This window comes from Protopterus annectens, chromosome 16.part0, assembly GCF_019279795.1.
Source record: "Protopterus annectens isolate FY-2018-M chromosome 16.part0, PAN1.0, whole genome shotgun sequence".
Classification (NCBI taxonomy): domain Eukaryota; kingdom Metazoa; phylum Chordata; order Ceratodontiformes; family Protopteridae; genus Protopterus; species Protopterus annectens.
The window spans coordinates 45,468,224-45,491,911 of record NC_056750.1 but is presented as its reverse complement, the minus strand read 5'-3'; the positions used below and the strand labels follow the sequence as shown (position 1 = coordinate 45,491,911).

Here is a 23,688-nt window from a genome sequence, read left to right as displayed (position 1 = left end):
TCACTCCCAACCCACTAGGCTCTAACCCTGAGAATCCAACACATACTGCTAATGCCTTCAATTCCTTCTTCACAGATGCTATCCAAACTCTTGCTAGCCATCTATCTCCTGATACCTCAAATCTGCCTACTTCTACTACAAACCCACCCCCATCATTTCATTTACAACCAGTGGCTACTTCCTTTATTTGCTCCCTTCTCCAAAAATTAAAACCTACCACCCCCTCAGATGACCAACTCCCGGCAGAATTCCTCCAAAAAGGAGCTAAAGCAATTGCCTATCACATCTCCATTCTCATCAATAGAACCATAAGTGAAGGAAATATCCTATCTATCTGGAAAATTTCTCATATCATCCCACTACATAAAGGGGGGAACTCCAATGACTTCTCTAACTTTTGTCCTATAGCTCTGCTATCTCTTCTTGCAAAAATAATGGAAAAGTGCATCCATAAGCAACTACTTAACCACCTTCTTCATAACAACTTACTTGCCAGCTGTCAACATGGATTCAGACCTTTCCACAGTACCACCACTGCCCTGCTATCCTTCACAGACTGTATCAACAAAAATCGTAACAAAAATATTCTTTCCTCTGCAGTCTTCATCGATTTATCCAAAGCTTTTGACATGGTTAATCACCAACTCCTTCTGCACATACTGAAATCCCTTTCACTCGATCCTCTAGCCATAAATTGGTTCAAATCTTACCTAGAAAACTGACAGCAGGCTGTACTCTGGCAAAATAAACTATCTAACTACTATGTTCTTCACCTGTAAATATGTTGTAAGTAATTTCTATGTTAAATTGTTAATCGCTATGTAATCCAATGTAATTACTGTCTGTTTATTTTACTGTGGAGCTTTTCTCCCTGGGCCTCCACTGAAAATGGACCCACGTCCAGTCGGACACTCCCGGTCAACAAATTTAAATAACTAAAATAAATAAAAATAAATAAATCTAATCACCTTCGTATTTCCCTTGGTGGTCCACAGGGCTCCATATTAGGCCCACTCCTATTTTCCATTTACATTAATGACCTTCAATCAGCAATTCCACACACCACCTGCATACAATATGCAGATGACTCTACTATAATCTGTTCAGCCACTTCTCAAACTGAGCTTCAGTCTCTTACCCAAAAAGCTTTCAATACTGTAGAATAAGAAGTTATGTACCTACCATAACGTTCCATGTTAGTTGTCTTCTCTCGCCTTCTTTCTTGCTGGATGGGTTCGGAGCCGATTCTCGGCTCCGACTCGGCACTTGCTAAGCTCGAGAGCTAATTTTACCAGCTCGAGGCAACCCTATATCCCATGATGCAAGGCGGAGACTACCCAGATCTCGTTTGGTAGCTAAGGAAATAGTAATATATTCTTCCAACTGTAGAGGAGGAAGAAAAAGTAACAATACTAAATAACATCATAATCCTCTAGAAAGGATCAACCTAATCTAGTGACACTAGAAGCTGAATAGCTAGAAAAGGAATAAAACCTCTTAATAGAAGAGGCATAATCTTCTCGGTCTGACCAGGCTAGGGGGATGGAGGGCAGGATGCAAGAAAGAAGGCGAGAGAAGACAACTAACATGGAACGTTATGGTAGGTACATAACTTCTTAATGTTAAGTTGTCAATCTCGCCTTCATTCTTGCTGGATGGGACCGCGTCCCTAGCACCTCTATCCTTGGTGGCTCAATGGAACAGACTCTTGAGAATGGTGGAACCAAAATTCGCTCTGTCTCTGGAGGCCAAGTCTAGTTTGTAATGTGAAACAAAGGTATGAGGAGAGGCCCATGTGGCTGCTGCACAAATAGTGTCTATTGGAAGTCTAGCTTGAAAAGCTGTCGATGTAGCTAGAGCTCTGGTAGAATGGGCTTTTGGCTTAGAAATCAGCTCTTTGCCTCTGAGCTGATAAATGTAAGTGATCACAGAAGACAGCCATCTAGATAAAGTCACCTTAGAAACTGAAAGGCCTTTCCTGTTCTCTGCATAGGATAGAAACAGTTGATCAGATTTCCTAAAAAGTTTAGTTTTGTCCAGATAATATCTGAGCTGGCGGTGAACATCAAGACAATGTAACTTTTGTTCCGCTCTATCAGAATAATTCGGGAAAAACACTGGAAGATCGATGGATTGATTTAGGTTCGTCTGCGATGCCACTTTTGGTAGGAAAGACGGATTTGTCCTTAGAGATACCCTGTCTTTGTGGAATATTAAATAGGGAGGACGAATGCAGAGAGCATGAAGCTCAGATACTCTCCTGGCAGAAGTAATGGCGACTAGAAAAAGTATCTTCCAAGAAAGAAATTTCAAAGAACAGGCAGCTGCAGGTTCGAAAGGGGGAAGAATCAAGGATGTTAAAATTAAATTTAGATCCCACTGTGGTGGGGGGTCTCTAATCGGAGGTTTAAGTAAAAAGATACCTCGAAGGAATGCCTTGCAAAGTTTATGTGACATAATGTTGTGGTCCAAAAGGCCTATATGAAAATTCGAAATGGCTGCCAGCTGAACTTTTACTGTGGAGGAAGAGGATCCTGAATGAAAAATCTCAGCTAGGAAGTCCAAGACCGAATGAATCGGAGCAGTATAGGGGTCTATGTTCCTAGCTTTTGCCCAGAAGGAGAAACGTCACCATTTACTAGTGTAAATCTTTCTGGTAGAAGATTTTAGGGAAGCTACTATGATATCCCGGACGGGATTAGAAATCATAGGAAGCCTGGCTAAGGATGGAAGTGGAGCAACCAAGCAGTGAGGTTGAGAGAAGGTATGGATTGGTGCAGCTGCCCCGACTGGTGGGTCAGAAGATCTGGAACCGGGTCCAGATGCTATGGCTGTACCAAGAGATAACGATGTAGGAACGGAAACCATATCTGTCGAGGCCAATAAGGGGCAATGAGAATCAACTTGGCTCTCAAGGCGGTTGCTTTCTGAATTAGTTGAGGTATTAGCGGAAAGGGGGGAAAGGCATAAAGAAGTCCCCGGGGCCAATCTTGGGTTAGAGCGTCTCTGGGGGAATGGCCTGGAAGGGGGAAGAGAGAGAGAGAAGAAGTCTGGGCATTTGCTGTTTTGAGGTGTAGCGAAAAGGTCGCAGCAAGGAAGGCCCCACTTCTGAAAAACCTCTTCCGTCACTGATTGTTTGAGAGACCACTCATGAGGCATGAGAATAGCTCTGCTCAGTCTGTCCGCTATGATGTTGGATTTCCCGGGGATATGCATTGCTATCAGAAACCGCTGAGAAGAGATTGCCCATTGCCAAAGTCTGAGAGCCTCTCGACACAGTGGATAGGACTTGGTTCCGCCCTGTTTGTTGATATACCACACTACGGACATATTGTCCATTTGGACTGCAATAGTTCGCAGGGGAAGAGAGTTGTTGATGGCTTGCAACGTTAAAAGCACCGCTCTCATCTCCAGGACATTTATGTACAGATGGTATTAGAAAGGTTGCCAAGTGCCATGGACCATTCTGCCCTGATAATGCCCCCCCCCCACCCGATCAGGGAGGCGTCCGATGTAACCGTGGCAACCGGGGCAGGAGGAACAAAGGGTCTGCCCTGATGGACTTGAGGGGACGATATCCACCAGGTCAGATGCCTTTTGCAAGTTGGAGTTACTATGATCTTGTGACGCATGGGAAGTTGTTGAAAGGACCATTGGGCGAATAGCATCCATTGTAGAAGACGCATGTAAAAGCGGGCAAAGGGAAGAAGTGTTATGGCGGCCGCCATAAGACCCAATACTTTCAGAGCAAATCTGGCCTGAATTCTGTTGCTGAGAAGAATCACCTGGACGTGTCTTTGAATGTCCAAGATCCTTTGGTCTGTTAACTTTGCTGAAAGTTGTACGGTGTCCAATTTTGCGCCTATAAAAGTAATAGATTGACAAGGCGACAAGGCAGATTTTTCGAAATTTATAGAAATCCCTAGCCCTCTGCAAATGTGAATGGTGTAATCTCTGGCTTGGAGAAGTTGATGCCTGGTGGTGGCAGTGAGGAGCCAGTCGTCTAGATATGGAAACACCTGGAATCCTTGACGTCTCAGGTGAGCCGTAACCGCTGCCATACATTTGGTGAACACTCTGGGGGCTGTAGTGAGTCTAAAGGGCAGGGCTCTGAATTGGAAGTGACTGGTCCCCAGCCGAAAGCGGAGAAATCTTCTGTGAATTTTTATGTGATAGTACGCATCCTGAAGATCTATCGAGCACATCCAATTGTCCTTGCCCAGAAAGGGTAGAATGGACTGAAGCGTGACCATCCGGAATCTTGATTTCTTTACAAACTTGTTTAGTTTGCTCAGATCTAATATTGGTCTCCAGTCCCCCGTCTTTTTTGGAACTAAAAAGAACCTTGAGTAGATTCCGGATCCTATTGGGTCCGCTGGGACTGGCTGGATGGCTCTTTTTGCTAGCAGTTTTGATATTTCTAGTACTGCTAGTTCCCTTAGACCGGGTGGAACGTCTGGAAGGGTTCTCTTTTGCTGAATTGGGGTTTGAATAAAGGGAATTTTGTCACCCTCGGATATAATCGACTGTACCCATTTGTCTTGAGAAAGGGAAAACCAGGCTATTGGGTACAGTGATAATTTTCCCCCGACTGCCTCCGAAGGTGGACAATCGGGCAACATCTCAGGGATGCTGGAAGGGTTTATCAGAAAGAGGCTCTCTGCTACCCTGATTCTGCGGACCCCCTCTGCCCCTAGGGCGGCGTCTATTATTGTTACCCCCTCTGCCTCTGGGGGTAAACTGATTTTGTGCGTCAGGCGTGGCTCCTTGAGATTTGTGGAACCACATTTTCCCTCCCTTCAGTCCTTTGGGGTAAGGTCTTGAAGGGGTGGAGAAACGGACTCCTACAGCAGAAAGAGTCTTGCCATCTTGTTCGCATCTAGTCAAAGTGTCTTTCACTTGAGGTCCGAACAAGGTCGAACCATCAAAAGGGGAGTTTGTGAAGGACGCCTTGAAGGGGTCTGCAAAATTACAAAGCCGCATCCAGGACTGACGCCTAAAAGCCACTCCTGTGCCTGCGGCCCTACTAGCTCCATCGGCAGCATAAGAAATGAGCCGCATAGAGGAGTTAACAATGGAGTTAAGGATTCCTAGCTGTAAGCTAATCTTATCCTGAGACCCAACAGCTGACGGATCCTGTAAAACTTCTCCCAACTCTTTAAGAACATCTCTTTGAAGGCAGGTGAAGTGGCACAAGTAGTTCAGCGATCTCATGGCAAAAGTCACTGAAGAAAAAATCCGCTTGCCGTACCTGTCCATAGTCCTAAAATCCTTGTTAGGAGGATGGACAGGTACTGAAAGATCAGCTAGTTCCTTCTTGGTGGCAGCAGCCACCACCATGGCATCAACTGGGACACCCTTTGTCAAATATTGTCTATCTGGTGGGGCCGTAATGAATTTTGAAGGCCTCCTAGGAATAGGTTCGACCAAATCTGGAGCCATCCATGCCTTCCGAGCCACTACATCCATAAGAGGGTCGAAAGGCGGAGACACCCAGGAGGTGGAGGGTTGAGATCCGAACGCCTCCAGGTATACTGACTCGTCCTCGGAAGGATTAAGGGAGGGCCAGTTCCCCCTCTGCTTAAGGAGTTCAAGGATGTCTGAGAAAGAGACATCCTCAGAGGAGGACCTTGGGGATCCCTCCGACTCATCCAGGTCAGTATCAGATGTAATAGACTCGGGGGAGTCTAGATGTTTCCTCTTACATGTCCTCTTACGCGGAGGTTCACCTGACGGATCAGGAGAAGACTCGGAAGAGGAAGATATTCCCAATGGGGAAACCTGAGGCGTTGGATCTCTGGGTCCGGGAGCAAGAGAGTGGGAAGAGACGTCAGCAGGCACTGTAGTGGGAGGAGCTGATGGAACTGTCCGTTGACTAAGCCCAGGGGCTAGTACACTCCTCATCACCTCGAAGGCTCCCCCGTCAGAGAGACCAGAAGGTTCCCGCTCCGAAGAGATAGGAACTCCAGGCCTCACCGAGAGGGAAGGCTCCGAGGCAGATGTCGGGGCTGAGCTCACCAACGCCGAAGCCCCGAGAGGGAGAACAGGGTCAGACAAGGGTCCGATGCCACTCGCCCCCTCGGAGCCGACGAGAGAGACCAGACGCCCGGATCCCTCCAATGAAGGCCTCAAGGAGGAAATCGGAGCAGAGGACGACGGAGCCGAAAGGGGTGGTATCGGCTCCAAAGCTACAACGGTCATGGTTCCGAGGAGCTCCGGCTCCGAGCTCTGTAAGAGAGTCGAAGGAGGAATGTTTGGTGGATGTGAAATAGCTACCGTCTGTTGAGACGGGCTATGGAGCATTTGGGCCAATGCCTGAGACTTTAATAGTCTACTCACCACTCTCTCGAGGTCTTGATCAGACAGCCTGGATGACCGAGAAGAACGGCTCCAATGGCTCCGATCTTGGAGCCGAACGTATCGACTCTAATGAGGGGGATCGAGATCTCTTTTTAGAGATCGATGGAGCCAACGGAGCTGAGGATACGTCGGCTCCAGCCGGAGCCGACACTGAATGTCCAGATTGGGCAGTATCGGCGCCAGATGGAGCCGATACTGTGACTGCTATAATGGAAGGATCGGCTCCGGCCGGAGCCGATCTCGACCCTGGTGAAGATAAACCAGAAGCCGACGGCTTGGAACTTTCAGCCGAAGGCGTGATAGGTTTCGAGGGCTTCCCCGGTGCCGACTTAGTCAGGGAGCTCTCAGGCTTTAATAAGCCCCTTAATATCAATTTATTTCTGCGCCCCTGCAGGACTCTTGGGCTGAAGGCATGACAGATAGCACAAGAGTCCTGCAGGTGCAGAGGTCCCAGGCAGTAAACAAAAGAAGTGTGACCGTCTGTCAGAGACATCTTCTGACAGCACGAGTCACACTTCTTGAAGCCTGAGACCTTTGTGTCCTTCGACATAACTGTGTCGAGGAAACACAAGTTGTGAAAAACAAAACACTAACACACACACACAAAAAACACCCAATCCAACAATTTAAACTAAACAGGGATAACAACACAGTCAGACACAAACAATCCCTGACAGGAAAAAATTTAGGAAGGGGAAGGCCTAAGGCCTAAGCTAGGGAAAGGGGATAAATAACTCGAAAAAAAGGGAACACTAACGGGAATAGGGTTAAAGTAAGCGTTAAGGTTAACAAAAAACAACTATAGATATGAAAAATTTAAAGGGGTTAGACTAAAGTCTTATATTTAGTAACTTACCTGGAGCTGGTAAAAAAAGGCACCTCATTAGCGAAGCGGCAAACGAGATCTGGGTAGTCCCCGCCTTGCATCATGGGATATAGGGTTGCCTCGAGCTGGTAAAATTAGCTCTCGAGCTTAGCAAGTGCCGAGTCGGAGCCGAGGAGCGGCTCCGAACCCATCCAGCAAGAATGAAGGCGAGATTGACAACTTAACATCAAACCGCTGCCTCCTCCTAAACCCCAAAAAAACTAAACTGTTACTCTTCACACCAACCAGAAAGTCCACCCCTATACATTTCACACTCACATCCAATAATGGTACTCTTATTTCTCCTGACCTAACCACTAAACACTTAGGAATAACAATAGACAACAACCTCAACTTTGATACTCATATAAACAGCACAATAAAATCAGTTAATAAAAAACTGGGATCCCTTTACAGAATCAAACCCTTTCTTACACCAGTAGCTAAGACCGCTATAGCCAGGACTCACTTAATCTCCACTCTACTCTATGCTTCACCTATATACACTAATCTTTCTAAAAACAACCTCAACAAACTGGCAACATCCTATAATAATATTGCTAGATTTGCTACAGGCTCTCCTTTCAGAACTCATCACTGTCTGAATCTAAAACAACTTGACTGGCTAGAATTTCTTAACCAGCTTCAATTTCACCAGCTTGCTATAACCCACAAGACCCTGTATCAACCCACCAACACTCCAATACTCTCTAGCCTCATTACACCTTACAATAATCTTAAGAACTTACGCTCCTCAAACAAACTGCTGATCAATACTTCCAGATCCAACAACTCAGCAGGTGACTCCCTGTTCTCTAACATTGTTGGAAAACTATGGACTCTACTACTCACTGAACTCACAACTCAGACTTCTCTCTCACTTTTTAAAAGGAATCTAAAACTATTTCTCAATACACACTGGCTATGCTCCTGTACTAACCCTGACTTACTTTTTTCCTTTACACTAATTATCACTCTACATCTTTATAATCTTACCCTTAAAGAATCAATATACCATGTTATTGCAAAAAAAATGTGTGTATATATGTATATTGTACCCTCTCTTGTAATTACCCTTTGCTGCTTACTGCTCACGTTATGCTCACTATGAGTATTGTATTTTGTACTTTTTAAAAACTAATGTTTTTATGTAACAATAGCTGTTTTTTTAGTTTGATCTGTTATGACTTTTATATTAATTTTGTATGTTTCTTGAAGCTTTTCTCCTTGGGTCTCTACTGAAAATGGACATGTATCCAGCTAGACTAGCCCGGTCAACAAATGTAAAATTAATAAATAAATAAATAAACTATTCTCCATTTGCATGGGTGCTGTAAAGTTAACCACCTCTCTTTTTAGGAGCTCAAAGTAAGCTTTGGAGAAGTTTTTCATGGTGCCTTCCTTTGCGGGGGATGGGGGGGGGGGTATAAGGTGATTAGTCTGTGGTCGGATCTAACCAGGGAAGAGTTGACTACTGGTGTAGAGCAGCAGTCACCCATGTTGGTAATCACCAGGTCAAGGATATTGCTACCTCTAATGGGGGAAAGAACGAGCTGGTCCAGGGCATTGGAATTAATGAATTCCAGGAAATGTTGAGCAAGTGTATTGGTACATGAGTAGCTTTCCCAGTTAATGGAGGGGTAGTTGAAGTCGCCCAGCATGAGGGTGTTAGGTTGGACCCTAATATTCTCCAGGGTGCTTAGGAACGTGGAGTGTGAGTCTTGGGAAATGGTTGGGGACCTATAGGTTCATAGGTTGGTACTAGGCTATCGGCCCTAGGGACTATACAAGCCTGGCCAAACAATTCCCCAGATATTTCTTCCCACAATATTTACTTCCCTGGACCCCTGTCTAGCAGGGCAACTGACGTGATCCCCGGGGTGAATTTCCTATCTCCCATCCAATCATCAAGGTTCCTTTTGAAGAGGGCCAAGGAGGCTCTCTGCCTGACATGTATGGGCAGTCTATTCCAGAGTATGGGGGGTCTCTGGGTCAGGAACCTATCCCTCCAGCAGGTTTTGTTCATTGTGATGACAAGGTTTAGATCCCTGGAGTGTTTGGCTCTGAGGGATTGGGAAGTGGAGCATGTCCAACAGCTCACGGTTTGACATGGCCTTGTATGTTAAGCAGAGATCGCTTTTGAGTAGATGATATGCCACAGAGTATAGCTGGAGTTGTTTTAGATGGTCAGCATAGGGCATCTGCTTTAGACCTGTGATTCTTTTATTGAGGTATTTCTGCAGCCTTTCCAGCTGTTGCAGATGTCTTGTGAGGTACATACCAAACAGGGTGTTGTACTCTATAATGGGTCTAATGAGGGATGAAAAAAGTGGGACAATGACCTCCTTTTTTCTGGATGAAAAGCCCTTAGTGATGAGTTGTGCCACATAGAAGGATTTCCTGACTGCTGTGGTGATGTGGTTATCAAAGGTGAGACCACTGTCCACCTGTGTCCCTAAGTCTCTCATTACACTTTTGGTGTTTAATGTACTACCACCTATGTGGTAATTCATGGGTACATGTTTTTTCCCAAAGGGGATAACTATACATTTCTTGGCATTGAGCTTGAGCCCATGGCTCTGGCACCAGGCTTCTGTTTCTGTAAGGCCCTTCTGTAGAATATCCACATAATTTGGGGATTCAATAATGGCTCCCAGTTTGCAGTCATCTGTGAACTTTGTTAGCCAGAGTCCCATAGTGTTGGCCTGTACTTCAGAGAAGTAGACGCCAAACAAGAGCGGTCCCAGGACTGAGCCCTGAGGTACTCCACTTGTCACTTGTCTGGAGCTGGATTTGGAGTCGGCTACTTTTAGAGTCTGGGTTCTGTCAGTAAACCAGTTGGCAACCCATCGAGTGAAGTAGGGATTTATGCCCAGCTTAGTAAGTTTATCTATGATTCCAGAGTGGGAGGTGGTGTCGAAGGCCTTGGCGAGGTCCAGATAGGCTATGTGGACCACCTTACCCTTGTCCACAGCTCTGGAGACTGATTCGAAGAAGTCAATCAGGTTCAGGAGACAAGATCAGCCCTTCAAAAACCCAGACTTGGTGGGGTCCAGTGTTTGAAGGTTGCCAATGTCTTTGTTTATAAGTTCCATGATAATGCGTTCCATGCCCTTGCACATCAGGCTCATCAGACTGATGGGACAGTAGTTCCCAGGATCCAAGGTGGATCCCCCCTTGTAGAGTGGGATAACTGTAGGTGTGCACCACTCAGTGGGCACGAAGCCTGAGGTGAGGCTATGATTAAACATGACACTTAGGTGAGGTGCCAGTTCATTTTGTAGTTCATGTAGTACACAGCCCAGGATGTCGTCTGGTCCCATGGCTGCTGTATTCTTAGCTTTGGAGAGTGCGTTTTCTACCTGTATGGCTGTGACTACCAGAATTTGGCAATCTTTTGGTATTGAGATGGGCCCTTTAGGGGGTGAGAGGGGGTGAAGTTGGCACTAAATCGATCTGCCAGGATATTGGCAATATCCTTGGGATCAGTATATTTAATGCCATTCTGTTGTAGCTCAGAGCAGATCTGAGCATTGCCATTTAGATTCTTGACACAACTATAGAATGCCTTGTGGTTGTCTTTGGAATCTTTGGCAATTTTATTTTCGTAACTAGCTTTGGAGGATTTTATGAGGGATCTCAGCTTCCTACTGAGGCTGGTAAGGGAGTTTTTTGCATCCTGGGATTTTCCTCTTTTCTGCAACAGTTTCTTCCCTCTGTTATATAGTTTGTTTATGGCAGGGGACCACCAGATTGGATTTCTTTTTTTGGAGGAGACTGTCTTGGTTCTATTTGGGATGGCACGATTCATGAATGAATGAGTGTGCTCGTACAGTGCCTTAGTGTAGGATTCAGCAGTCGAACTTTCAGCTCCCGTCTGCATGGGTGCCATGAAGTTTGTCACTTCTGACTTAAGTAGCATGAAGTTGGCTTTGGAGAAGTTTTTTACAGAGGTTTCCTTACTGGGGGGTAGGGGTGGGATGTGGATGCTTATGGTCAGACCTGACCAATGAGGGGGTGACAACTGTTGTGGAGCATCTATCTCCCATGTTGGTAATGGCCAGGTCTAGGATACTGGAGCCCCTGGTGGGACAATGGATTAGTTGATCCAGGGTGTTGGAATTTATGAATTCCAAGAACCGTTAGGAAAAGGTGTTGGTACCCAAGTAGTTTTCCCAGTTAATGCCAGGGTAGTTGAAACCACCCAGTATTAGGGTGTTTGGTTGTATCTTAATATTTTCCAGTATGTTTAGAAAGGTGTAGTGAGAATCTTGGGGCATGGTGGGGAATCTGTAGCAAGCTACAATTTGGATTGCAGTCTTACCTAGTGTTAGTTGCACCTGGAGAATTTCAAATGCATTGTGTTGGGCAACTAGCCTGGTGGTGTGAATATCCTTGGTGAATATGGACACTCCTCCACCTTTAGTGTTTCGGTCTTGGTTTGGTGGCCGAAAAGTGTGGTAAGAGTTGTAGCCTGGTAATGCAGGGGTGTCTCTGGAGTCTTGAACCAGGTCTCAGTTACTGCACAGATATCAATGTTCTCCATTTTTAGGAGTGCCTCGAGCGAGTGCATTTTGAGGTTTAGACTTCTAGCATTAAGTAGCATTACCTTCAGATTTTGCATGCTTGTATCTGTTAAGGTGGTGGTTTTGTCCTTTGAACCTTGCCTAAAAAAGGCACTATTAGGGGTGGCAAGAGGTTTAGCCAGTAACCTGAATCCCAGGGGTGACAGGTGCAGACCACCTCTGGCAAGGTATCATGGTTTGTCGATCATGTCATCCCAGGCAGACAGATACTGGATCCCCCTTGAATGACACCAGAAGCTTAGCCAATTGTTGAAGTTAATCATTTTGTCCTTATACTGTGGTATCATTCTGGGTGAAGGCAGGATGCTACTCAGGGCTAGGGTCATACCTGCCTGGACCACATGGTCCGAGAGCTCTTCCATGTCACTTTTTATGTAGTCCAGAGAGGTATGTCTCCAGTCATTCACTCCAACATGGACAATGACAGAGTCGTATTTGTACTTGTTGTGGAGTGACTTGAGTGCATGCATTATGTGGTGGATTCTGGCACCCGACAGGCCACTGACTGTAATTTTCTCCTTGCTCAGCCTGGTGAGTGGGACATCGGTATGCCTGACTATAGAGGCACCTATGACTAAAGTGTTGGGTACGTTGTCTTGCCTTAGGGGCTGTTGTTGGGTGGCACACTGGTGTTGTGAGCTATGTGTCACTTTGGTTGTGACTGGTGTTTGTTTGCGTTTCAGCTTTGAAGGTCCTTGTTGCTTGGACAGGTTAATGTTAAGGGCCTCCACATATGTGGGTTTAGTGTTGCTATGTGTGGGTGATGAATGTGTGGGTTTTGAAGGGCTATGTGTTGCTTGAGGTGTAGTGCAGGTGTTAACCTTCTCCTCTTGACTGTCTAGAACAATCTTGGCTGGAGAGAGCCTTGCTTTCAGTTTGGCTATGTAAGTGCATCTCTCACAGGTTGTAGTGTTGGGTGGTAGGAGGACAGGGTTGTCTGTGCACATGAGGCAGTTGCTGCATTGCCTCAGTATGCCCAGATTCACCAGGTGGACAGGACAAATCACCGGAAGCTGACCCTTGGACATGGCTGTTTAGGTGCTTTTTCTGTACAGTACAAGAATTGTTTTCCCTTACCTTTGCAAGGTACTTTGCAATTATAGGCTGTTTAGTGCCTACAATTAATTTCTCCTTATTAACAAGGAGAGCTGAGTGATTGTATCAGTTTAAGGCTTCCAGCAGGTTCTAGAGCAAGTGCTAGTCACAGGGGTTCAGGTTTTAGTGCTACTACTGAGAAACCGGCTAGTGCTAAGGGAAAATTTGAACAGCAGACTTTCTGGCACCTGGATTAGTTTAACTGTAGCCCCGCGGTGCTGCATGATGCGAAAAATGTGCAAACACACGCGTTGTTAAGCCAGAAAGTTGAAAGGGCTAGAAATCAGCCCAAAATGGCTAATAAAATTACAATTTCAGAGCTGGAAACCACTCCTCTAGTGTTAGATAGGCAGTATAATGCTCACCACTCCCACTGGTAAGCAGTAGGACTTCCCTCTACCACAGCAAGGTCTGGATAGCTCTGAACACAGAAAATAAAGTCCTGAAACCAGCAAAGCCTGGGATCTGGACTATACTTGCTAGGAAAGGTGTGAAACAAGCAAACAAGATAGTACTTTTTGTTTTTTTTTTGTTTTTTTGGTTAAAACAGGCTAAACAATGCAATAATACAGTAAATAAACAGAAAAGGCTAATGCAATTGAGTGTGTAGCCCTAAACAGTAAATGCAATTAAAACTCTACAAAATTAGCAATTTAAAACTTTTTGAATGAAGCAAGGCAAGTGCACAACTGAAAAAAGATTTAAGAGGCAGTAATACAGTAGAATAAGTAGCTAGTCTACATATACAGAAAAGTCTCTCTCTCTCTCTCTCTCTATATATATATATATATATATATATATATATATATATATATATACAGAAAAGCAGCTAAAACACACTAAAACAATTCAGATGCAGTGCATCTTAGAGCACTTGAGTTGTAGCAATATTAAGGCAAATACAGTTTTAATAAATGCACTAAAATATACTCTATATTTCCAAATGTTTGAGAGGCATAGTCAGAACACAAGGAGATTCAGGCAATTTTTTTTTTTGTAAGAAAGGGAGAAAGGAGGAACAGATGTTCTCTCTGTATTAGGTAGAATGAGCTAATGACAGTAGACTGGGAGGAGTGTCCCAGATCAACTTTACATTAGGGGTGGGCAACTGCAAAGCCACCAAGTATAACAGCAAGACACCAACAGGGAGCAGGCTACAACCTAAATCATTGTCTTACCCAGTGTTAGCTGCACCTGAAGTATCTCAGATGCATTATGTTGGGTTACCAGTCTGGAGATGTGCACATCCTTTATGAATATGGAAACATCACCGCCTTTGGAGCTTCGGTCCAAGTTCTGGGGCCAAAAGGTGTGGAATGAGTTGTAGCCTGGTAGTGCAGGGGTGCTTTCTGCTGCCCTGAATCAGGTCTCTGTTACGGCACAAATGCTGATTTTCTCCATTTTAAGGAGTGCTTCAAGTGAGTGCATTTTGAGATTTAGACTTCTAGAATTGAGTAGCATGACCCTGAGATTGCATTTGTTTGTAGATGTTATAGTGTCATATGCATTTCAACTAAGAGGCCTCTCCCTCCCCCACTACAACACTCCTTTATAAGTCTCCAGGCTCAACCACGGATCTGTGATGGTGCATCTGAGAACATGCCCTCCACCCAAGATGGGCAGACCCATCCTTCCTGCCTGCATTATCAAGTGTCCAAGTCAGTAATCGAGCCTCAGTTACCTAGGCTGTGATTAGGGCTTTATCTACCTGTGCCACCAATGTGAGCCTAGTAATACTTATAAATACATGGACCCATGTGTCCCATCAGGCATCATCTTGACTGACCTTCTGAAGGCTTTGAGTCAATACTGTATCCAAGGCTGCTGTTGGAAATTAACATTTATGGCTTGGATACAGCAGTCTGCACTAATTTAAAAAATTTCAGAATGTTTTGAGGTGTTGTGCACATGGATCCAGTGGAGACTCAGAAGTCTAGATGGAGATGAATGAAAAACTGACTGAACAGGATTTCCACGCAACACTATCTTAAAGTTTAGTCTGGGGGGTGGTGCTCTGCAATGCAGTCAGAATAATCTAGTAAGAAGAACTGCAGATTAAAATGAATCAGATTCGAAAGGGCACTGACTGAATAACACAGGGTAACCAAAGTAAGATGAGGCAAATTTTTAAGCTACTAACATTTAGATAATAAGACCACAACTGCTACAGCAGTTTCTTTTTAAAACTGTACTAACATTCATTTTAGAAACTCAGCCTTTATTTATTTTTATTTATTTAATATTTGTTAACCGGGAAAGTCCGACTTGGAACGAGCCATTTTTCAGCAGAGGCCCGGGGAGAAATGCTCCAGATGTATGTCTTTGTAACGTGGGAGGAAACCGGAGCACCTGGAGGAAACCCACATGAACGCACGGAGGCCAGACTCCACACAGAAGGCACCCTAGCTGAGAATCAAACTGGAGAACCTCTTGCTGTGAGACAACAACACTACCACTGCACTACTGCGCTGTCCAAGGCTAACAACTAACACCATTCCCTGTGTAAAACATTTGCTCTTATCAACGTTCACTGAAGGGAACATTCACTGATTTATGTTCGATGAACAGAGATTCAGTGAAGTTAACCTTTGATGAAATAATATAGATCCCCTCCATATACATACACCCCAGTCTTGATCTACATATTCAAAACACTTAGGAAATTGCATGCATTATGCTTGCAGTTGTATTTCCAGCCTTCTAAACAAGAGCAACAAATTATTCAATGCAGGAGAATGCTGATACCCTCCTTTGAATGTGCACTGTCTGTGTTAGCAGCCATGTCAGTGTGTCACACTATAAAAGGCTGGATGCAGGAGAATGCTGATACCCTCCTTTGAATGTGCACTGTCTGTGTTAGCAGCCATGTCAGTGTGTCACACTATAAAAGGCTGGATGCAGGAGAATGCTAATACCCTCCTTTGAATGTGCACTGTCTGTGTTAGCAGCCATGTCAGTGTGTCACACTATAAAAGGCTGGATGCAGGAGAATGCTGATACCCTCCTTTGAATGTGCACTGTCTGTGTTAGCAGCCATGTCAGTGTGTCACACTATAAAAGGCTGGATGCAGGAGAATGCTGATACCCTCCTTTGAGTGTGCACTGTCTGTGTTAACAGCCATGTCAGTGTGTCACACTATAAAAGGCTGGATGCAGGAGAATGCTGATACCCTCCTTTGAGTGTGCACTGTCTGTGTTAGCAGCCATGTCAGTGTGTCACACTATTAAAGGCTGGATGCAGGAGAATGCTGATACCCTCCTTTGAATGAGCACTGCCTGCATCAGAAGCCATGTCTGCAGGGGACATCAGTGTGTCACACTAGAAAAGACTGGATGCCCTCCCCCCACTATTTCCATGATGGCACTTCCCTTCATATGCATGTTAATCCTCAGAAATGTACATGTGTGCCACTGTCCATCCATAGGGAGGAAGCTAAAATGGCCTACAATGTTTAGGCTGTCAGAATTTTCCCTAGTGTCTTTCAACACTGGAGAATAATCATGTGAAATTTCCACTGACAGTATCTCTGAATGCTGTACCAGCTAGGAGTAACATTTAACTTCTTTAAATACACTTATCTAAATCCTGAGAGCTCACTTCTGCATTGATGCAGCACATAAACGCAGCAGGGGAGTGACTCAGGCTACCATTTTGCAATGTACAACACTATGTACTTACTACTTCAGGTTAATGGAGCTTTCTGTTTTTTTTTACGTCTGTTGTATTAATGAGAGGTGCTGGATTTACTGTGCCCCAAATGGGCTTCCACTTAAGTCTTTGCAGTGAATAAATGACAATTAATTAAATGCTGTTGATTATTTTAGGGGGATTTGCTTTCTAATAGCATGCTCATACACTGCACACAACTTGTTTGTCTTAATGTTCTTTATTGTGTTCCTCCTATACACACTGTATATTCATTCTAATTTCTTGCTACTTAACAAGCTTGTGGCTGAAAAATAGCATTCCTGCAGTTCAGTTCACCTAATTGTCAAATAAATGAATACAATCAAAACATATTAAGATGTGAGATTGGGGGGTGTGATCATTTTAATCCCTTCTGTCATGACCAGATGACCATCTGCAGATATCTGCAGTATAAGTCCCTGTGTTATGTCAGGATAGTATGAATACTGAGTGTACCTGAAGACATCTGCAGTATAAGTCCATCTGTTAAGTCAGGACAGTATGAATACTGTGTGTACCTGAAGATATCTGCAGTATAAGTCCCTGTGTTATCTCATGTCAGGACAGTATGAATACTGCAGGTACCTGCAAATATCTGCAGTATAAGTCCCTGCGCTATGTTGGGACAGTATGAATACTGTGTGTACCTGAAAATATCTGCAGTATAAGTCCCTGTGTTATGTCAGGACAGTATGAATACTGCGTGTACATGAAGACATCTGCAGTATAAGTCCCTGTGTTATGTCACATCAGGACAGTATGAATACTGCATGTACCTGAAAATATCTGCAGTATAATTACCTCTTATGTCAGAACAGCATGAACACTGCGTGTACCTGAAGATATCTGCAGTATAAGTCTCTGTGTTATGCCAGGACAATATGAATGCTTGCATGTACCTGAAAATATCAAGTCCCTCTGTTATGTCAGGATAGTATGAATACTGCGAGTACCTGAAGACATCTGCAGTATAAGTCCCTGTGTTATGTTATGTCAGGACAGTATGAATACTGCTTGTACCTGAAAATATCTGCAGTTTAAGTCCCTATGTTATGTCAGGACATTATGAATACTGCATGTACCTGAAAATATCTGCAGTATAAGTCCCTCTGTTATGTCAGGACAGTATGAATACTGCATGTACCTGAAGATAGATGCAGTACAAGTTCCTCTATTATGTCGGAACAGTATAAATACTGAAAATATCTGCAGTATAAGTCCCTCTGTTATGTCAGGACAGTATGAATAATGCGTGTACCTAAAGATAGATACAGTATAAGTCCCTGTGTTAAGTCAAGACAGTATGAATACTGTATGTACCTGAAAATATTTGCAGTATAAGTCCCTCTATGTCAGGACAGTATGAATGCTGTGAGTACCTGAAGATATCTGCAGTATAAGTCCCTGTGTTATGTCAGGACCATATGCATACTGCGTGTACCTGAAAATATCTGCAGTATAAGTCTCTGTGTTATGTCAAGACAGTATGAATACTACATGTATCTGAAAATATCTGCAGTATAAGTCCCTCTGTTATGTTGGGACAGTGCGAATATTGTGTGTACCTGAAAATATCTGCACTATAAGTCCTTGTGTTATGTCAGGACAGTATGAATACTGTGTGTACCTGAAAATATCTGCAGTATAATTCCCTCTGTTATGTCAGGACAGTATGAATACTGCATGTACCGGAAGATATCTGCAGTATACGTCCCTCTATTATGTCGGAACAGTATGAATACTGAAAATATCTGCAGTAAAAGTCCCTCTGTTATGTCAGGAAAGTATGAATAATGCGTGTTCCTGAAAATATCTGCAGTATAAGTCCCTGTGTTATGTCAAGACAGTATGAATACTGCATGTACCTGAAAATATCTGCAGTATAAGTCCCTCTGTTATGTCAGGACAGTATGAATACTGTGTGTACCTGAAGATATCTGCAGTATAAGTCCCTGTGTTATCTCACGTCAGGACAGTATGAATACTGCAGTTACCTGAAAATATCTGCAGTATGCAGTATAAGTCCCTATGTCAGGAGAGTATGAATACTGTATGTACCTGCAAATATCTGCAGTATACGTCCCTGAGCTATGTTGGGACAGTATAAATACTGTGTGTACCTTTAAATATCTGCAGTATAAGTCCCTGTGTTATGTCAGGACAGTATGAATACTGTGTGTACATGAAGACATCTGCAGTATAAGTCCCTGTGTTATGTCACATCAGGACAGTATGAATACTGCATGTACCTGAAAATATCTGCAGTATAATTACCTCTGTTATGTCAGAACAGCATGAATACTGCGTGTACCTGAAGATATCTGCAGTATAAGTCTCTGTGTTATGCCAGGACAATATGAATGCTTGCATGTACCTGAAAATATCTGCAGTATAAGTCCCTCTGTTATGTCAGGATAGTATGAATACTGCGTGTACCTGAAGACATCTGCAGTATAAGTCCCTGTGTTATGTCACGTCAGGACAGTATGAATACTGCTTGTACCTGAAAATATCTGCAGTTTAAGTCCCTATGTTATGTCAGGACATTATGAATACTGCATGTACCTGAAAATATCTGCAGTATAATTCCCTCTGTTATGTCAGGACAGTATGAATAATGCGTGTACCTGAAGATAGATGCAGTATAAGTCCCTGTGTTACGTCAAGACAGTATGAATACTGCATGTACCTGAAAATATTTGCAGTATAAGTCCCTCTATGTCAGGACAGTATGAATGCTGTGAGTACCTGAAGATATCTGCAGTATAAGTCCCTGTGTTATGTCAGGACCGTATGAATACTGCGTGTACCTGAAAATATCTGCAGTATAAGTCTCTGTGTTATGTCAAGACAGTATGAATATTACATGTATCTGAAAATATCTGCAGTATAAGTCCCTCTGTTATGTTGAGACAGTACGAATATTGTGTGTACCTGAAAATATCTGCACCATAAGTCCTTGTGTTATGTCAGGACAGTATGAATACTGCATGTACCTGAAAATATCTGCAGTATAAGTCCCTGTGTTATGTCAGGACAGTATGAATACTGTGTGTACCTGAAAATATCTGCAGTATAAGTCCCTCTGTTATGTCAGGACAGTATGAATACTGCATGTACCTGAATATATCTGCAGTATAAGTCCCTCTATTATGTTGGAACAGTATGAATACTGAAAATATCTGCAGTAAAAGTCCCTCTGTTATGTTAGGACAGTATGAATAATGCGTGTACCTGAAGATATCTGCAGTATAAGTCCCTGTGTTATGTCAAGACAGTATGAATACTGCATGTACCTGAAAATATCTGCAGTATAAGTCCCTCTGTTATGTCAGGACAATATGAATACTGTGTGTACCTGAACATTTCTGCAGTATAAGTCCCTTTGTTATGTCAGGACAGTATGAATACTGCATGTACTGGAAAATATCTGCAGTGTAAGTCCCTCTGTTATGTAAGGACAGTATGAATACTGCGTGTACCTGAAAATATCTGCATTATAAGTCTCTGTGTTATGTCAAGACCGTATGAATACTGCATGTACCTGAAAATATCTGCAGTATAAGTCCCTGTGTTATGTCAGGATAGTATGAATACTGCGTGTACCTGAAGATATCTGCAGTATAAGTCCCTGTGTTATGTCACGTCAGGACAGTATGAAAACTGCAGGTACCTGAAAATATCTGCAGTATAAGTCCCTGTGTTATGTCAGAAGAGTATGAATACTGTGTGTACCTGAAAATATCTGCAGTATAATTCCCTGTGTTACGTTGGGACAGTATGAATACTGTGTGTACCTGAAAATATCTGCAGTATAAGACCCTGTTTTATGTCTGGACAGTATGAATACTGCACGTACCTGAAAATATCTGCAGTATAAGTCCCTGTGTTATGTCAGGATAGTATGAATACTGCATGTACCTGAAGACATCTGCAATATAAGTCCCTGTGTTATGTCACGTCAGGACAGTATGAATACTGCATGTACCTGAAAATATCTGCAGTATAAGTCCCTGTGTTATGTCAGGACAATATGAATACTGCGTGTACCTGAAAATATCTGCAGTATAAGTCCCTCTGTTATGTCAGGATAGTATGAATACTGCGTGTACCTGAAAATATCTGCAGTATAAGTCCCTGTGTTATGTTGGGACAATTTGAATACTGTGTGTACCTGAAAATACCTGCAGTATAAGTCCCTGTGTTATGTCAGGACAGTATGAATACTGCGTGTACCTGAAGACATCTGCAGTATAAGTCCCTGTGTTATGCCAGGACAGTAATAATGCTTGCATGTACCTGAAAATATCTGCAGTATAAGTCCCTCTGTTATGTCAGGATAGTATGAATACTGCGTGCACCTGAAGACATCTGCAGTATAAGTCCCTGTGTTCTGTCATGACAGGACAGTATGAATACTGTATGTACCTAAAAATATCTGCAGTATAAATCCCTATGTTATGTCAGGACATTATGAATACTGTGTGTACCTGAAAATATCTGCAGTATAAGTCCATCTGTTATGTCAGGACAGTATGAATACTGTGTGTACCTGAAAATATCTGCAGTATACGTCCCTGTGTTATGTCAAGACAGTATGAATACTGCATGTACCTGAAAATATCTGCAGTATAAGTCCCTCTGTTATGTCAGGACAGTATGAATACTGCGTGTACCTGAAAATATCTGCAGTATAAGTCTCTGTTATGTCAAGACAGTATGAATACTGCATGTACCTGAAAATATCTGCAATATAAGTCCCTCTGTTATGTTGGGACAGTATGAATATTGTGTGTACCTGAGAATATCTGCACTATAAGTCTCTGTGTTATGTCAGAACAGTATGAATACTGCATGTACCTGAAAATATCTGCAGCATAAGTCCATGTGTTATGTCAGGACAATATGAATACTGCATGTACCTGAAAATATCTCCAGTATAAATCCCTGTGTTATGTCAGGATAGTATGAATACTGCGTGTACCTGAAAATATCTGCAGTATAAGTCCCTGTGTTATGTTGGGACAGTACGAATACTGTGTGTACCTGAAAATATCTGCAGTATAAGTCCCTGTGTTATGTCAGGACAGTATGAATACTGCATGTACCTGAAGACATCTGCAGTACAAGTACCTCTGTTATATCAGAACAGCATGAATACTGTGTGTACCTAAAGATATCTACAGTATAAGTCTCTGTGTTATGCCATGACAGTATGAATGCTTGCATGTACCTGAAAATATCTGCAGTATAAGTCCCTCTGTTATGTCAGGATAGTATGAATACTGCGTGTACCTGAAGCTATCTGGAGTATAAGTCCCTGTATTATGTCAGGACAGTATGAATACTACGTGTACTTGAAGACATCTGCAGTATAAGTCCCTGTGTTATGTCATGTCAGGACAGTATGAATACTGCATGTACCTAAAATATCTGCAGTATAAGTCCCTATGTTATGTCAGGACATTATGAATACTGTGTGTACCTGAAAATATCTGCCGTATAAGTCCATCTGTTATGTCAGGACAGTATGAATACTGTGTGTACCTGAAAATATCTGCAGTATACGTCCCTGTGTTATGTCAAGACAGTATGAATACTGCATGTACCTGAAAATATCTACAGTATAAGTCCCTCTGTTATGTTAGGACAGTATGAATACTGAGTGTACCTGAAAATATCTGCAGTATAAGTCTCTGTGTTATGTCAAGACAGTATGAATACTGCATGTACCTGAAAATATCTGCAGTATAAGTCCCTCTGTTATGTTGGGACAGTATGAATATTGTGTGTACTTGAGAATATCTGCACTATAAGCCCCTGTGTTATGCCAGGACGGTATGAATACTGCATGTATCTGAAAATATCTGCAGTATAAGTCCCTGTATTATGTCAGGAAAGTATGAATACTGTGTGTACCTGAAAATATCTGCAGTATAATTCCCTCTGTTATGTCAGGACAGTATGAATACTGCACGTACCTGAAGATATCTGCAGTATAAGTCCCTCTACTATGTCGGAACAGTATGAATACTGAAAATATCTGCAGTATAAGTCCCTGTGTTATGTCAAGACAGTATGAATACTGCATGTACCTTAAAATATCTGCAGTATAAGTCCCTCTGTTATGTCAGGACAGTATGAATACTGTGTGCACCTGAAAATATCTGCAGTATAAGCCCCTGTGTTATGTCCGAACAGTATGAATACTGCATGTACCTGAAAATATCTGCAGTATAAGTCCCTCTGTTATGTCAGGACAGTATGAATACTGCGTGTACCTGAAAATATCTGCAGTATAAGTCTTTGTGTTATGTCAAGACAGTATGAATACTGCATGTACCTGAAAATATCTGCAGTATAAGTTCATCTGTTCAGCCACATCAGGGTGGATACTGGAGGTGTCTGCAGTACAAACCCTCTGTTATGTCAAGACAAGTAAGTCAGCAGTTCAACAGGTCCCATGCTCACCTTTAGATCTGCCAGATCTCTACCTACTCCAGGTGATTAGATTAATTTTCAAATTACTGGCAGTGCAATGCAGAATCAGAGGGATGTGCCGTCTTTCAGATGAGAAATTCATCTGAGGATCCAAAAGATCCCACGGCACCAATGAACTAGAGTAGGGGAAGTTCTCTGATGTCCTGGGCAAATTTCCACTAGTAGTAGCACAAACATCACATTGGGTCTCCCCTGAAAAGAGGCCACTAACCTACTGTGACTAATCTGGTCAACAAACAATAAATGAATGTCAAGTCAGGGCAGGATGAGTAATAGGGGTATTTGCAGTACAAGTCCCTCTGTTACGGCAGTTGTACTTACCCCACTTGCCTATGGCAGTTTATTGTTTGTTGTGAAGTAAACCTATTATTTTTTTTTTGTATTTGGTATCATTTTAGTAACAGCTTTCCATGGAAAACTCTCCTATGCTTTCAGTACATTTTCCTCATATTCTTCATAATTCCCCCTTTCTTTCCATATCACATGCTTACAGAGTTGATCCTGTTTTTGGAGGCTTCTCTTCATCTCTCTTTATCTGTGAAAGGTATTTAAAGGTCTGACCTTGTTGCTATTTGCTGTCATAACACATTCAC

General features: G+C 43.0%; 1 protein-coding gene across 2 annotated transcripts in view; it reads right to left on the bottom strand.

Annotated features, from left to right (window-relative positions):
- LOC122790425 (mediator of RNA polymerase II transcription subunit 12-like) overlaps window positions 1–23,688 on the bottom strand; it is a 224,127-nt gene that overhangs the window by 129,632 nt on the left and 70,807 nt on the right. The gene's annotated exons all lie outside the window — the stretch shown is intronic.